The sequence below is a fragment of the Rhea americana genome, unplaced genomic scaffold, assembly GCF_003343005.1.
Source record: "Rhea americana isolate MKP2758 unplaced genomic scaffold, rheAme1 scaffold_22, whole genome shotgun sequence".
NCBI classification, from domain to species: Eukaryota; Metazoa; Chordata; class Aves; order Rheiformes; family Rheidae; genus Rhea; species Rhea americana.
The window spans coordinates 7,561,213-7,577,404 of NW_028186329.1; the positions used below are offsets into that span (position 1 = coordinate 7,561,213).

Genomic DNA, 16,192 nt, shown 5'->3' on the forward strand with positions numbered 1-16,192 from the left:
ACGCAATTATTCCTTTGAAATTGGAAGACTAAGGCAGCAGCTCTGTTGTTTAGAGGATTGCGAGGGAGGCCCTGGTGACTTGGGTTCTGCTTATGAAAAACCATTAGGGGCTAGCTCACCCCAAGAACTGCCCAGGTAGCAYCTTGCAATGTGCACAGACGTGCCCAAACAAGCGGTTACATGAACAACAGATGCAGTTAAACGGCACGTACCTAGGTGCAGCGCGAGGCCAGTGGCAGGACTCTCAGCAGCTTCTATCGGTTCTGAATCCAGCCCTGATTTATGACAAATCGTTCATCATCCTTTTTTCTTATTCACAGAGAGCAGATCTCAGTGCTAACCATTGGGCAATATCTGATAAAACCAGCATGAGCAGAGTCTCTTGTGAAGAGACCGAAGCATGTTGCCGTGTTCAGGCCGATTTATCTCTTTCTTTCACGGTACCTCCTGTTGGTTGCTTGGCAACTAGAATAATATTATTGCACACACATATGTTATGCTAGGTATTACCTGCAGTTAGGATTTATTTATCGTTTTCACTTAACAGATTCCAACCCTGCGATTTCGAAGGCTGCACTCGTTGCCATACGGTGCGGCTGCCAAAAAGGAGGTGATTCCCGGCGTTGCAGGAGTGAGTCACGTTCTCACACACTCGGCAGGATTAGACATTTCACTCCTTAATGCTTAAATGGAAGGTCRTGAAAACAGCACTGTGGTTTGGGGAGCACGGCAACTCCGCAATATGCCTGTTTGGGAGACAAGTGAAAAGCTTGGTTGGAAGCTAACGTGGGTCACACCGTATCATCTCGAAACACAGAGCAGCGCTGGCTCCGGTTTGTCCCGGCGCGTGTTGTTTGTCATGGGADCAAAAATGATTTTCTTCGTGAGCAGCAGAAGTGATGAAGCTCTGGTTTCTTCTGGATTTCTGCATTGTGACTGGATTTCTGATCACAAAGAAAGTGTCGCCTCAAAATCCAGYTTTTTCTGCCCATATTTCCGTCGTGCCTGCCGACTCTTTGGTGTCCTACAGCAGCTGAGCTTGTGGCTGCAGCCCAGGAGTGGCGTTCGGCGGCTGCCGCCCCGGTGGGCRGCTGGTGGCACGTGGTCCTTCCGAGCTGCCGCCCTCCTGCTAAACGGGGCTGCAACTGCCCCATGATTTTGGAAGCTGTTTGGTGGCCCGGGAGGTGTGCACATGTTCACATGGACACTGCAAATGACTGCAGAGACTTTGGTTTTCTTGAAAGATCARGTTAAAACATGGAAAATGCTGTATCCTCAAAAGGGGCGTGTAAAGCACCCCCTGCAAGGCTGCAGAAGAGGCGAGGAGGGCTCGGAGGAGGCTGGGGCGCCGAGGGACCCCGCTGCCGGCCAGGGCCGGGTGCGGAGCCGCTTCGGGCTGTTGGCACGAGGCACGTGCAGCAGTTTGAAGGAAACCACCATGGAAATTGYGTTCATAGTTAAACATACCCATAGATCCGCAACGTGTCAGGTTGTGTCTCTGTCACGGGCGCCAGCTGCTCCTCCAGGCTGATGGAGCTATGAGCAATTCGGAAACCAAATGCCTTTTCCCCGGGGTGCCAGCCTTTCAGTGGGGTGGTTGAGTCTGAGGGATGGATGAGGAAACGTGTTTCCCTTTAATCTGCCAGGATTATGCATGTTTCATTGCTCCCTGGGAAGAAACTTCAACAGGATGAATGATGTTAACAGCAACTAATCTGATGGTGCTAAAGCAAGTTCCTACAAATCACTCGCATGAGGCTGGTGGAAGAGACAAAGCCCAGCTTTGCAATGGGCAGGGGGGGATGCTCACGAGCCGTTGCATGAGCTGAAATACAGCTGTGGGCAGCTGAAATACAGGCACGACATGTTTTGGAGGCCAAAAATAAGTACAAATGGTCATGGGGAATACACCAGCCCTGATTGCTGGGCAAACGATGGTTTCGTTTGGGAACAGAGGTCACCTACCACCAAGTCATCGGGCTTCTTAATGCGGTGGAGAGCCGGTTATTGTGCCAAATGAAGCTCTTATGCTTTCTTGTAGGTGGAGATACTACAAGAAAGCCAAGCCTGGAGGTATTTAGGGATTTTGAATGGAAGAAATCTATGAAAAATAGAAGAGTTTTYCTGTTTCCCAGGACGGTCATTTAGGATTAGGATCCAGAGACAAGGAGTGAGTCCTTCGCTGAGGATACGGGCCCAAGGTTGCACACACATAGCTGAGCTTCCAAATTTGTGTTTAGAGCCTCAAATAAGTGAGCCATTTGTCTGAAGTGTCAGGTAAAGGCTGCCTTGGCCAAGGAGCTGATGTGAGGAGAACAGGGCACGAAACGGGGCCCGGGCGTTGGGGACCTCTCCTCCGGGCCGGCTGTGCCTGCTGCCTTTTGTCTGGTTTAAGTCCACTGCCAGATAATTGCATGGAGAACCAAGTTCTTGTTTGTTATGGGAAATAGTGAAAATCTCTTTCTTTTTGCTTTGTCTTCATTATTTGTGATTTTAGAGACCTCTATTTTATCCCTCTAGARTTGCCTCTGTTCTTTGCTAGAGTCCTAAGCTCATGAGTCTCCCTTGGTACAGAAATAATCCCCAGTCTCTGACCATCYTTGTCATCTTTTGTTTATGTTCTAGTTCCGTCATATCTCTGCCGAAAGTGTCTAGAATTATACAAAATTAGAAATATTTTTATATTACCTTAGTAAAGTTCTCCCATGCACGCCTCCTCCCTTCCCAATACTCGCTCGTGTTGTTACCGAGTCAGCGGGAGCCAAGTTGAAGAGAAGGAAGGCTTGTGTCCCCCAAAGTTACCTTAGTTTTTTACTTCCCTAATTATATCGAGTGGTGTAATAGATGCCAGCCTGTGCCCTCCTGACCACTCTTTCACACTGTGCTGCCGTACCCCGAGTGCAGAATCCCACCAGGATCTTCCTCCGGAGCAGCTGGCGTACGTTTGCAGCCGGCGCTGCGTGCACGGCATTGCGGTCAGCTTTCCCTGCGTGCGTCGCTGCACATTTGTTGACATTAAATTTCATTATTGCCTATACGCTTAGCCTAAAGGTATCTTCCCAGAGGTTTGGGAGTCTTTTTTTTTTTTTTTTGATTTTTTGCAAATAGTTTTAGTGTTGACTATCTTAAATAAATTTGTGTCATGGACAAATTAGGTTATTTGGGACAGAAGTCAGAATTTCAGTACAACATAAATTTGAAGCCTAATACATAAACAGACATAAAGAAGCTGTATGTGCAACTCACTGGGGAGTTTCTTTTGCTCTTGTGCCATTTTTATTTGTGTATAAAGACTTGAAGATACGAAAAACACGGCTCTTCTGCTGATACTGCTGGTCGCCAGAGCAGTCTCCAACAGATGCTCCCTAAAAGTGAAGAGAAAATGCCCATTTTTTTCTTTGCCCCTCCTTGCATAATAAGCATCTTGGATTTACATGTTTTTTCCCATAAATTAATGGCAGTATTGCCAGATCTATGGGTTTCCTGCAAGGCTGGGTGGCTGTTTTAAGGGGAGAGCAGTGAGATATCTCGCTATCACATTTTCTCTTGCGCCAGTCTATTTTTCTCTCTATTCCATCCCTGGACCACCAGTGAAAATAGCCGTCCAAGGCTGAGCTGAGCGAGCTGATGAGGGGACGTACAGCAGCGAGGCGGATGCGCGGCCACCGCTTTTCGCTGAGGATGTGYTGCCCGGGGGAGTCCGGAGGAGAGCGGCGTAGGTGGTTTGGCCGTTTGGTTGTGACWGTGTGTTCCTGGGGCGGCACTGCCTCGTCCCAGCGAAGCGGCTGGAAAGCCCTCTCCACCCTGCCAGCTGTGGAGGCTCCATCACACGGGCTGCTATMAGACCATGCCCCACTGATACCAGTGGTCATTTTGGTGTTGGGACTCAAGCCTTGATTGCTAGGAGTTTCCAAGCTCTGGAGTCGAGTGAGTATATAAGGCACTCAAATTGCTTTAAGAAACAGAGCTGCATTTTAAGTCCTCAAGGTTGTGGAGAGAAGTTTAAAAACAGTAAGCTCAAAAGCTAGGCGGCAAATGGAAAGGTCCCCAAATGTGTTGTTTTAAACGTTGCTGGCACTGGGGCTGAGCTCTGCGCTGGGAGGCGGGGAGGAGAGCAGGTGCTGCTTTACGGCTTTGGAGCGCCCGAGCCGAACACTTGCCTTGCTCTGTTTCTCATTTCACCAAAGGTGTCTCTTAATTTTATAAGCTGTGAAAAGGAAAAGGCCCCAAACCCTCTGTTCTTGGGGCGATCCGTACCAGAATGGCATGCGTGCTTGGTGTTCAACCCTTGGTGTGGGAACCTCCACCACTCTACGTGGGCGAGGTAACCACGAGCAGCTCAAGCCTCCCCACGGACCTGAACCCTGCTCAGATTTTCCCTCTGGTCTCACAAACAGGTGCCGTTTTTGCGTGYGCCCATTCCAGCCTTGGTGCTGGATGCTGTTTTCAGTGTCTCCAGCCCAATCCAGAGCAGCTCCGCTGGGTGCAGCTGCAACCTGGAGCAGGATGTGACCCACTCCCTTCTTCCTTTTCTTTCCCTATCCGTGGGAGCTCAGTCCTGATCGTAGGTTAGATATCATAATGTCCACCTGCCTTTATGTAATCTCAACACCAGAATTGCTTCATCTGCTACCAAAGTAGCTCTCAGCCTCTTCCTGTGACTCGGTGTTTTTGCTGCTGGACACCCTTGGTCCTACCAGAAGTGGCTTCAGCCTCGGAGTCTGATCCTGGCCTGGGCTCTCTCTCCGGTGTGCCCGGAGCAGGATTTGAAGGTGAACCAGCAGGGCAGAGTGCAGCTGCACTTCCATCCACGTGGGCTGCTTCAACTAGAGCCTGGGCTCCCAGATAACTGCCCTGGTTTTCTCTCCAGACCTAAAGCTTACGTTCTGCCRAACCTGATGGGGTCAGGAGAGAAAACATTGCTACCGAAGGACCACCTCAGACTCCTGGCGAGACTCCTGACTTTCAGCTCCGTGGCGTAACCGCAAGGTCACTCCTTATCCCCTTTGACATGACCGTTTATTTGTAGTCCCAAAGGAAGCCGGTGAAAGCYACCGAAAAGCACGAAACTTAGAAAAAGCCTGTGCTGTGCACCGAGCGCTCGGGTCGCTGGAGCGCCGGGGCGGCAGATCAGCCCAGGCTGCGACGCGGCTCCTGCGCCCCTGCGGAGGTGGCCGTGTTTCGGCGGCAGATAAGGGCTGTATGTGCCCTGGAAGTCACTCCGGCATGAAAAGGCTCCGCACAATTGTAGGTTTTGTTTCCCCTCTAAGGTCAGCGTTTGGCTTGCACCGTGCAGAGCAGCGAGGTTTATTAATAGCCTGGTTGTGGAGCCTCGGAGACTCCGCGGAGGGGAGTTACTCTGCGCAAAGCAAAACAGGAAAAGGCAACAATGTGCGAGTCTCCGTCGCGCCGGGGGCTGCGCGCACGGCGTCGCGCCGGGCGCAGCGGAGGAGCCCGGCGGGCCGCGGCCGAGCCGCTGCCGGCAGCACCGAGGCGCGGGCCCGCGGGGGCGGCGCGGCGCCCGGACGGCACCCGCGCGCCGGCGCAGGCTGAGGAAGGAGGCACGGCGGAGGTTTGCTCCGAGGCTCTGCAGCGAGCCGAACGCTGGGCACGGGTTAAGCGCGTTGTCAAAATAAAGTGGGGAACTTTTCCCGTGGCAGGGAGTTCTCGCTAGAAATGTTCTTCATCGGAAAAGCCCACCGTTGTCCAGCTCCTTCCTTCCCCYGCCTCTGCCGAAATACCAGATACTCTCCAGCAGCCTCGTTCCACTGGGGTCCTGCAGTGCCGCGAGCGTTGCTTTGTCGCTGCCACGTAGCCCTCGTGACACACAGCAGCGTGCCTTCCACCGAGAAGCCTTAGGACGATACTAACTCCCGGAAAAAAAATGGATTATTGGCTGCTCCAAAATTTAGGGGGGGAGGGGAAGTTTGTTCTMGTTCTGAAGAAAACAAACAGTTTGAAATATTTCTGGGAACTCATGAGTTGAAAAAAATGTTGGTTTGGTTGCATGCGTGGTTGGAGCGGCTCGCAAAACTTTCTAGCGTTTAAAAAAAAAACAGAATTGTGTGTCATTTAGAAATGACGATTGTTTCGGAGCAAAGTGTCAAAATGTTTCGTTTTGAAAACGCTTTGGAATCTTCTTCAGCATCCGTGTTACGGGCAGTGAGCAACCTTGGGCTGGTACGTGTCTGAGGCAGCTGATTTTGGATCTTTAACCTAAACTCGTTCCTGTGGGTGGAGGAGCTGATGACCCATCACCACTGACGTCTGCGGGAGGGATATCTGGCTCCSCGCGCCAGGTAGGTTGCGAAGCAAATAATTAACTCGTTATGCCAGCGGCTCGTCAGCTTGTCCCGCTCCCTCTGAACGCCACGAAATTCCTGCTTGTTAGTCATCATTTATACACTTGGCCACGGATTCTTTCCTAAGCGGTCGCATATTTTATGAAGCTAGAAAGACTTTTAAAATGCAAGGGAAAAAAAAGCCGGGTGGTTTTCATGGGTTTAATAGTGACGGGGCAGGGACTGCAGCGCRCACGGTCCTCGGGTCAAACCCGCGGCGCGGCGGAGCTCGAGGCCCGCGCTGCTCCTTCTGAACCTCGCCGCGGCGCTGCAAACCCGCCTCTGCCTCGCTGCTTCGGCGGAAGCTTCGCCCGCGGACGCGGGGTCTTGGCGGATTTCGGGTCCCTCCGCGCTTTCAGGCCAGGACGCGTCTTCTCGTGCTGCCCGCCGCCCCCGCCAGCCGCGCGCGGAGGTGCCGCGTGCCCTGCGGGGCGCCGGCGCCGCGCCGAGGCCGGTCCAAGCACCTTGCACTGGTCGCGTCCAGGTGGGTTTCGAGCATCTCCGGAGCAGGAGACTCACATCCACGCCGGGGAGCGGGACTCGGAGTAAAGAGCGGACGGCGAGTCCCTGACGCCGCGGTGGGCAGAGCAGTCAGCAATACTCACGACGCCCAACGTGCCTCTTCAGACACTTACTGAAAACGATGTGTACGGGGCAACGCTGCTGGTGAAACAGGTTCTGCAGAAGAGGCGCTTCGGGCGCCCCGTGCCCCGCGGGCCCTGGCTGTCTGCGGCGCTGACCTGCCCCTAGCCGGCGTCACCCTTGGCGGGACACTTGCGGGTGGCACTTGGCTCCCTTCCTCCCCCCCCGCCCTCGGTCCCACGTCGCCACCGAGATCCCGGGGATCCCGCCCCGAGATCCGCGCTGCAGGGCAGCACTTAGCCCTCGTCCCGCGAGCGGCGCGGCGCCTCCCGGGCCGTCGCCGCTGCTGTCGAGCCCCGATTTCGGCCGCCCGAGACGCAGAAGCCACGTGYAGCAAGCTCGGAGGCGGAAGGGCTCTGTGGAACGTATTTATGGGAAAACAGTAGTGTGTCTGCATGGAAAACCAGCGCTCTAAAGCGACCGTGTGCTGGTTGTTAAGGTTTTCCAAAACACCCAGAAATACCTTGCAGGCGAAGTCTGAAGAGCCCTCGCCGCTCTGCTTGAAGAGCGAACCGCGTATCTCGGCGCCTAAAGCCGCTCTTTTGTTTTATTCCCTAGAGGAGGAGGACGCTTCGGCCTCGGCCCCCCGCCGCCGAGACCCGCGGTCCGCCGCGAGCCACCGAGCGGCCGTTGCCGTTTTTGGCTTGGGCTCGGACTTAAAATAGACGGYCGTCGGCGAGGAAGAGACTCCGCGGGCGGGCCGCGGGCAGCGCTCCCCCCGTGCGCCTTCGCGCGGGCCTATCTCCGTGCTCGATCTCCGCGCCGCTTCCCGCAGGTCTCCGGGGCGCCGCTTCCCGCGCACTGTTAGCGGCGCTTTTGGAAATGACCTCAGGCGCGTTGCAGCGAGCGGCGGCCCGCGGTCAGGGCGACCGGCCCGGCCCTGTCTGCAGCCCTCGGACAGGTCCCGTTGCCTAAACAAATGACGGGCACCGACATGCGAACAGGAACGAGTGCAATCTTTAATGCAATCTTCCATGCAATCAAAAGATGTTTTACATGCTGTAATTACAATAATTAATAATGCTGCTTAGCAGCTATTAGCGCTCCGTGCGTTGTAAGGCCGTCTGCATTAGCTAAGGTTTAATCATGAGGTTCATATAAATCCAGAAGAAGAAAATAATGATACGGAGAGCGGTTGCAGCACTGTGGTCTGGTGGCTTCTTGCTTTCATGTAAGTAACAAATAATTCCCTCTGGCTCTCAGCGTTTGTGGATACGGCCATAAAAAATAAGGGGAAAAAAAAGAGGAGGAAACCTCAGCTAATAAAAATGCCACCCTTGCTTTACGACTCCGAGAGAAACGTCTGCTGTGTGTCGGCCACTTTACACCCTCCGAGGGTCTGGCTGCTGGACCCCGGCTTTTGGCACCAGCGCAGGCGTTCAGGTTCATCGGTGCGGGCGAAGCGTGGAGAGCCGCCGCGATGACCGCAGAGAGGGCGCAGGCGGCTCCGGAGGAGAGCGCCCGCCGGCCCGCGCTACGGCTGCGTCCTCCCGTCGTGCGGCTCGGCGTGTATTTAAGGAGAGCCGCTGGCTGCAGGGTCAGCGCCTCTCCTCCCCAACCCTGCCTTCCTTCCTCGCTCACCTCTGCATCAGCAAGCCCTGGAGGTCCTGGCGCCGGCCAGCAGCAGAGTTACTCAAAGTACAGTTTCAACAGGAAAAAAWAAAACAAAAAACCAAAACCAAGAGATGTAGTTTTGGTACTAAGTAACGATTGCCTCCGGCTACCTTTGGTCTGGTTTCAAAGCCGAGAAGAGAGGAGTCTCTCCTTCCCTAACGATTTCCACATCCCTGTTTTGAGGTTGCAAGAAATCCGGGGAAGCGTCCGAAAGGGGCGCGCGGGTCCGGCCGACCCGACCGCGGACTCCCGCTGCGGCCAGCCTCTCCGGCCAGTGCCTCCGTCCCCGTTTCTGCTCTCTCCCCACTTCTGCTCCTGCCTCTCTGAAGTTTTGGTCAGTGGCAGCAGCTTCTTGCTAACGCGTCTTGTGGCTGCTCTCTCCGAGTTGTTGTTGGAGACGGCTACGAAGTAACAGCGCTGCAAAAAGTATTTACCGAAGCGGTGGTAAGGAGCTCCTCGCTGGCACGCCAGGCGCCCGCCCGGCAGCGAAGAGCTGCTGCCGCGCAGCACGTCGCCCGGGGCAGCGGACTGCGGGAAGGAGAAAAGCCAGCAGCCCCGGCTGTCCGTCTCTGGGTTTTCTACGGGAGAAAAATTATCTTTTTACAAGCCTGCCCTAGTTGGCTCTGACCAGCTCTTCCCAGAAAACACCATCGTAAATAGAAGAGCAAACTATTGCATAAACGGACAGGTTGCCGTTTATATCTGACCTTTCTCGGATCGGCTCCGCTGTCTTCGTCAACCTGCGCTTCCTCCTCGGCCCGTCCTGCTGCTGGGAGAGCACCGCGCGCCCGGCAAGCCTCTGCAGTAGAGGGTGGCTGGTTAAAATCTGGTTTTGACGTAGAGATACAATCCCTCTGTTTTCTAGACCCGCTCCAACTAGAATAATCTGTTTTTAATCCCGTCCCCTAGGGAACTTCCAGGTTTGTGTTTGCAAATCGTATGGGTAAATAGGGACAGGGATAGATTAAAAAGAAAAAAAATGGGGAGTTGGGCGTATTAGGCAGGTTGCTGGTAGATGGATGTGGTGGCCGCCCGCCGTGCGGGACTGTTTTCCTTACCAGTACAGACCCCTTCCAGCTCGCAGATGCYGGTTCACAAAAGTCAAGCCAGATCCCAGTACAGGGCAGTTTCAGAACTGGGTGTTACCCGCCTGGAAAGGACTCCAGAAAGGCAGCCGGTCTCCACAGGCTGCTGAATAAATGCTGATAAAAGGACCAGGTCCGTGTGTTTGTTATGGGTGGCRTGTTTTTAGATGTATCCTCTGGTGGACGCGGGTGGTGGTAATTCCCTTCCTATTTGAACAGAGCATCTGTTTTATGTGATATTACTTGACTCCTCTAGCCAGAACAGGAAAAAAAGAGTTTCACAGCTAGCCCCACTGCTCTGTCTACAAGCAGAAAAGTAAAAAATGAGGCTAAGACACACGGTATGAATTTCTGTGGGGCTGGGGATCCCTAAACTCCCGTGCAGGCAGCCAGCTGGACTGACGCCTTCCCCCGGGGAAGCACGGCAGAGAGTGGCAGAGCCCTGCAGGAAGGCGCAGGCAGGAACCAACTGTCCCTAAGCCCAGCTCAGTCATGACCGTCGAGCTGCGCTGCCCGCCGCACTGGAGGAGCAGACGCCGAGCTCCTCCTCGCCGCTCCACGCTGAGGTTGAGATGTGGGTGCAGAGAGCACATCCAGCTCGCTCTGCAGCGGCTTGGGGTGCAGGCCCTTGCCGGCCTGGCTGAAGGTGATTTCTCTTCCCCATCCACCTTGCCAACCTGTACCAGTGCCCCCCGGGGCGAGTGCCCTATCTACTGGAAGCCGGCTGGTCGCTCTTGGCTRATCAAGAGGTGGCATGCCCTGCTGGACGAGGGCTCGAGAGCCAATGCCCTCATCCTCTCCACCGACAGATCTCTTTTTTTTAGACTGTAAGTTCAAAAGGGCACTGCAAAGAGCTCTCAGTGGTATCAGGAAAGACACTAGCAGGTTTGATAGCAGGTAGATCTTCCCCCAGATAAGCGGGTTCCTTCCAGAGCCCAGAGCACTAACGACGCCAGTCATCCACTCCTGCGCTGGGCTGGTGCTCGGGAGAGTGACGTCCTGCTGCCATCTATTGAATATGGAAAACAGAGGTAGGGTAACAAGATCCTGTTGCTATTGGGAATTATAGGTTTGCTTTCCAGCTCCAGGAAGTACTTAGAAACCCATGTCCAGAGGAGCAGTGGCCTGCACTTCTCCGGCCTCTGGGAAGAAGTTACAGTCGGTGTTTTTGAAGTTGCTCCTCCAGCGCTCGTTGTGCTGTACAGCAGTTGGGGAAGTTACGCTCTTAGTCGTTCTGAGACGGACCACAGGGTCAGCACAGTTGCTGAGCTCCACGGCTGRGAAGCAGCCTCAGGGGACAGCCCCGTCCCTGCGAGCCGGTCGGCCTGTCCCGGAGGCTGATGCCAGGCTCCAGACTGGGACTGTCGGCACCATTTCACTGAGCACCCAACCACCGAGACCCACTGCTGTGGGCTGAGACCGGGGCTGGCAGTGCCGTCACACAGGCAACCTGGACGTGGTGTCTGGTGGGCCACGAGCAATCTCCYGAGCAACCAGCAGTTGCCATGAGGTGGCAATATGGATTCAGTACGCTCAGGTAGGGGAAATGGGAAAGAAAGGAGCAGTTTAGGGCAGGGACTGCCCACCTGGGGGGCATACAARCGAGCTGTGAGCTTTTTAACGAAACCAGGCTGTGCCTCTTCCCTAGGACAGCTACCATGTCCCAGCACACTTCTKAAGCGGAGAAGGTTTTCCGTTCTGGATTTTCACATGAGCTCTATTCCCTTATGGGCACAGACGCGCACTGCTACCTCGGGCAAATCTCGTTTCCCGGGACGAGCAGAGGTAATTAGGGCTCTGCCTCCCACAGGACTCGGTGGGAGCTGGGTACCAACGTGCCTCTGTGGGTCCCTCCTGCTACAAGCCCTCTAGATGAATAAAAAAGGAAGTTAATAGTAATTCACTGCCTCCCTAGCGTGCTATAAGAATAAATACAGTGAAAGTAAATTGCTTGTGCTTGCATGGGATCGAGAAGAGACTAAGGAGGTAGTGGCAGAGAGGTTCTAGAGGTTTTGATAGATTGGTTTGGTTAGGCAGCTGGAATTGCAATCTTGGCCAATAAATTGGAATTTACCCAATTCTGCGAATCTGCCTAGCTGGCCAGAGGATGGGCGTACTTGGGAGATGGCAGCACTCACATTCCCGATCCTGCCTGCGATCAGGAGATGCCTGCAGATATGCGCTGAACAGTACTGAAGGTTTTTGCAACACAAAGACATGTTCTCCCTAGTGGGGGAGAAAAAAGAGAGAGAAAAAACAAGGAAGAATAGGCATAGTGAAACAAGAGCAAGGAGGAGAGATGGAAATACAGCCTTTGCTCAGGGGGAAAACCCACCTTTCTTGGTTGTTAAGACCGGCACTARCTCTGGATGAAGCCAGCCTTTCTGTCCTACAAAACCTGAGACACTTGTGCTTTCCTTGGATTGCACCAAGACTTAACTGGGATGTCTCGAGCTTGTTTTCCTACGAAAATGAAAGCAAGCAATGCAGGGGACAGTCCTGTACTCCTGACGCTTGCCTGATAGCTGGGCTAAATCCCTGATCTTGCTGCCTCCAACCAGGGAACTGAGCTATAGATATTTAGGAAGGGGCCCTGCAAGGCCCAGCAGAGCAGGCGCTTCTCCAGGGATGCAGGGYGCAGGCTTGCACCCCTGCTCCGAGCGCCGGACCTCGCCGGGGCCGGCACGCTGCAGGCGGCCGCTCCGGCCCGCCGGCGAGGACCCGCTGGGAGATAACGTCGCCCCTGCGGGTCCGGCTGGAAACCCAGCCTGGGAGCTGGGCAGCCTCTGCAAACAGCACTTCATGGACGCTGGCAGGCCGCGATGAAAAACTCTTGGTTTTGCCAAACTGGCATTTTTCTGACACCCAAAAAAAAACAAAAAACAACAAAAAAAAAACCAAAAAACCCCACCCCAGGCCCAAAGAACCCAGCATGCTGTCAGAAAGGCTCCCAAGCAGCAGCCTGCTCGGAATGTGCTCTTTGCCATCCGTCCCCTTGGCTGGAGCGCTCTGTTGAAATGTTACTGCAGCCCTGGAAACTGTGAGTCAGCTTGTCCCACCCACAGAAGATACTCGTGGGAAGGGCCTCGAGGAGCCTGCAAACGCCCCGCTCGCCTTGGGCGCTTTCCAGTAACCATTAACATTAATTTGGGGACCAGCGAAACGCACTGCTGGGCTAATTTCTCTCTGATTTTGTTACCCCCCCCCGCCAGTTCTCGATCGCTCGTGCAATTTTGAAGTCGAATGCAATTTGTCGTCRGCGTTTGCAGGCGCCGCCGCCCGTCCTGCCCTCCCTCCCGGAGGGAGCCCGCCGGGGCTGCAAGAGGCCGAATCCGGGGTTCGCTTTGCGGGTTTCCTGCCCGCGTGCCGGGGCGATCCCGCGCCTCCGGGTCCCGYCGGCGCGCACCATTTAAAGCAGGTTCTGCAAACCACTGACCTGAGGCTACCTAGGAGCCAGCTGCGGACTGCATTTAGTGCCGGCTGGAAAACAGGGGAAGGGAGCGACCGCAGGGGCTGGATGCCTGCRTTCGGCGGCGCGGGAGCCCCTGCGCACCGCCAGGCGCGCGCCCGGCACGCCGAGGAGCGCCGGCGAGGGGCGGCCGAAGCCCCGGCCGCGACGGGCTTTGCCGTTGGCGCAGCGCGCGCGCCGAGCTGGCACGGGCGGGCACAGCCCCCTCGGGCAGGACTGCAGGATCCCGAGGTCGGGGCGAGCCGGGGGGCCAGCAACTGTGAAATGCCCCACGCAGGAAAACCCCTTCAAACGGCTTTAGTTTGGATTTACCAAGGTGCCTTGCTCCGATTCTCGCTTTTCCCGTTTTGAAGACGGTCCGAAGTCCTGTCGCTGTACGGTACTGCACGGAAGACAGCGCTTACGGCAGTAACGAAAGAAAAGCCCRTTTGAACTGGAAAATCACAGTGCTGTCGCTGGCACGAGCGCAGCGGGACCTGCTGCCGGTGTCGGAACGATTTTTCCTCCGGTTGCTTTCAGACGCAGCTTCCAGAGAAACCGGCCTGCCCTTTTGAGGCATTTTAGCTCCGGCAGRGGCGCGTGCTCTGGCGCAGCCGTTTCCTCGGGATTTCGGTGCCCAGGCCCCCGAACGCGCCGGGTCCCCGCCGCCCCCGGCCTCGCTGCCCGCTTCGCCCCGGCTGCATTTTGGCTTTGGGAGCAGGCTTGCTCCGGTGCCCTTGCGGCCAGCCGCCGCCGCCGTCCTGGGCCCGGGAGGGTTTGGCTTTATATAGTGCCTGGGAGATCGATGTCGGAGATGCTGGCAGGCTTTCAAAAGCTCCTCTGCAGCTCCCGTGCCAAGACCTATGGACTGTGCTCCAGAGCATCTTGCAGGAACGCTCATTACTACGACAGGCCAAGAAAGAAAAAAAGAAAGCAAGCAGGGAGAAGGCAGCGAAAGAGCACATAGCTGTTAATTACTAAAAATCCTTTAATAACCAACATTATTATAAATTATACATGCATTACAACAAGCACAATTGAGTTCTCTGTTTTTGTGGCCCGTGTTAGGGCATGAAACAATGCACTCTTGTCGGAAAAAACCCGAAATGGGAGTCAAACCCGGAGCGCTGCGCGGCATCCCCGCGCTCGCGCCGCTGCCACCGCCGCCTCCCGGGTTCCCCGCGCCGCGCTGCCGGCACCGCGACCGCGTAGCCTTAASTGAAAGAGTGCTATAGTTTAGATTTATATATATTTAAATGTCGGTAGTTGCGCATTTGTGACGTTATAATTTGGATCTTGTTTCCAATGAGATACTGGAAAGAAAAGCATCAGCTGCGTTTGGGGAGGTAAATCTTTGGGTCGCGTTTGATAGGTCGATCATTGCGGATTTAAAGCAAATGTGGGAATCTTTCTGGAGCAGCTCGGGGATGGGCAGGGATCCTGGCTGGGTCTGAGATCCAGGAAATCCTGAATTCTGCTTCCAGATCTGAAGCTGAATCTTGCTGCAACCTTTCCGGGTCATTTATCTTGTCTTTGTTCCCTAATGTGAAGAAAGGTTCATAGCATTTTCCCGCCTCAGCTGGATGCTGGCTAACTTTTGCAAATAGCTATAAAACATGATCTAGGTGTAAAATGTTATTCTGCAGACTGGTGAGAGCGCCGAGCTCCAGCGTGGTCGTCATGTGACATCATTTCCATGCAAAGTGAGTCAGTACTCAAATAAGATCATCTGTTTTGGTTTCTACATAGGGCTGTAGCAGATCAGAGGAGAAGAGTACGACGCATGACAGCTCATGCCCTGCCGTCTCAGCTGGAAACGCTGCGGAGGTGAAGCGCTTCCAGGTGTGGGTACGAGCGCCGGCCCCGAATGCCTGCAGGCGGAGGACCCTGGTGCACGCCGCGAGCGGGGACGCCTGGTTTCACGGGCAGTCGCTGCGGCAGCGACGGTCAACGCTGGACTTTCCAAGACAAAAGGAAACTCGTTTTGCCACTGTTACCCGTAACTGTCCCTCTGCACACCCAGGAAACACCTGATAGGGATTTTCCTCTATTCTTCGCTCTAGTTCTGTTCACTCTTTTCAAGCACACTAGGCGCCTACGGTGGGAACTGGGAGATGCTGTTTGAGAAATCTCTGCGTTTGTAGCCTTGGACGTTAAAAGCAACTACAAACGTACAGCAGCACTTTTTATCTTCTATCAGGGAAATTACTTGCAGGGCTCATCCTCTTGAGCCAGCCTCAAAAAAATAAAAGCACTGGCAAATCATAGCCAGCACACAAAACATGGCTAACAAAATCCCGTTTCCAAGGCTCACCCTGCCTATCCTTCCCAAAGCAAAATGCACATTTCCTAAAACCTACCCAGAGAAGGGCCAGGCAAAAAGTTTTGCATTACCTAAAATTTGTTGGTTGAAATATCATTTTTATTATCTTTTATTTTTTTAGCTGGTCATCAGCCAGGAAATACATTGCAAAGATTTGATTTTTACTTGTTAATAAAAAATTCCAGTGGGTTCTAAGGCTGATCCTCCAGACAAAGTTCTTTTCTGTTCTGTTCTTATCAGTAGATTTCCAGTGATTTATATTATGCACTTAAACATTTGCAAAGGGAAAAGCTCCCTTTCCAGGACAGCAAAACGCTCCTGAGTCGAGTTTGACAGTGAACAGAGAAAGGGGAGATGAGCAGCTTAAAAAGACGGAGAGGTGACTCAGCCAGTTACTGCTCCCTAGTAAAACTTTTGGCCAAAAGTTTGGCATGTTCTGGTGTTGCACAAGAGCAACCTTTAATAGCATCCGAGCGGCGCTGTCAGCGTTACGCTGAGAGCATCGCTCGTGCTGGCATCCACCGAGAAACTCGATGCATCCGTCACAGCTCCTTCTTCCAAAGCGTTTACATGTGTTTACCGCTAGCACTGGAAACCTCGGCGCGGTGAGCCCTGGTAAATGCTCATCTGCAACTGCACGGAGAAATCTCCTCCCCGTGGGAACTCACCGCAGGGGAAGGATTACCAGGGAAACGCAGCCTAAATGGCAACTTTTGGGGTTTGTGATAGTAATACCAAT

At 54.1% G+C, this 16,192-nt stretch overlaps 2 long non-coding RNA genes across 3 annotated transcripts in view; one reads left to right on the forward strand and one right to left on the reverse strand.

Annotated features, from left to right (window-relative positions):
* Positions 1–15,631, forward strand: part of LOC146595651 (uncharacterized) — a 166,501-nt gene extending 150,870 nt beyond the window's left edge. The window contains exon 6 of the long non-coding RNA XR_014895913.1: positions 14,880–15,631. This is a non-coding gene — a long non-coding RNA (uncharacterized LOC146595651). The remainder of the gene's footprint in view (positions 1–14,879) is intronic.
* LOC146595652 (uncharacterized) lies at positions 9,065–13,875 on the reverse strand. 2 transcript variants are annotated; one of them, XR_014895903.1, is made up of 4 exons: positions 13,464–13,875; positions 11,757–11,908; positions 9,305–11,550; positions 9,065–9,175 (listed from the first exon to the last, which is right to left on the reverse strand). It is a non-coding gene; the product is annotated as an uncharacterized LOC146595652 (long non-coding RNA). The 2 variants fall into 2 exon arrangements; XR_014895902.1 differs by having other exon boundaries at positions 9,305–11,908.
* Positions 15,632–16,192: the final 561 nt, after the last annotated feature.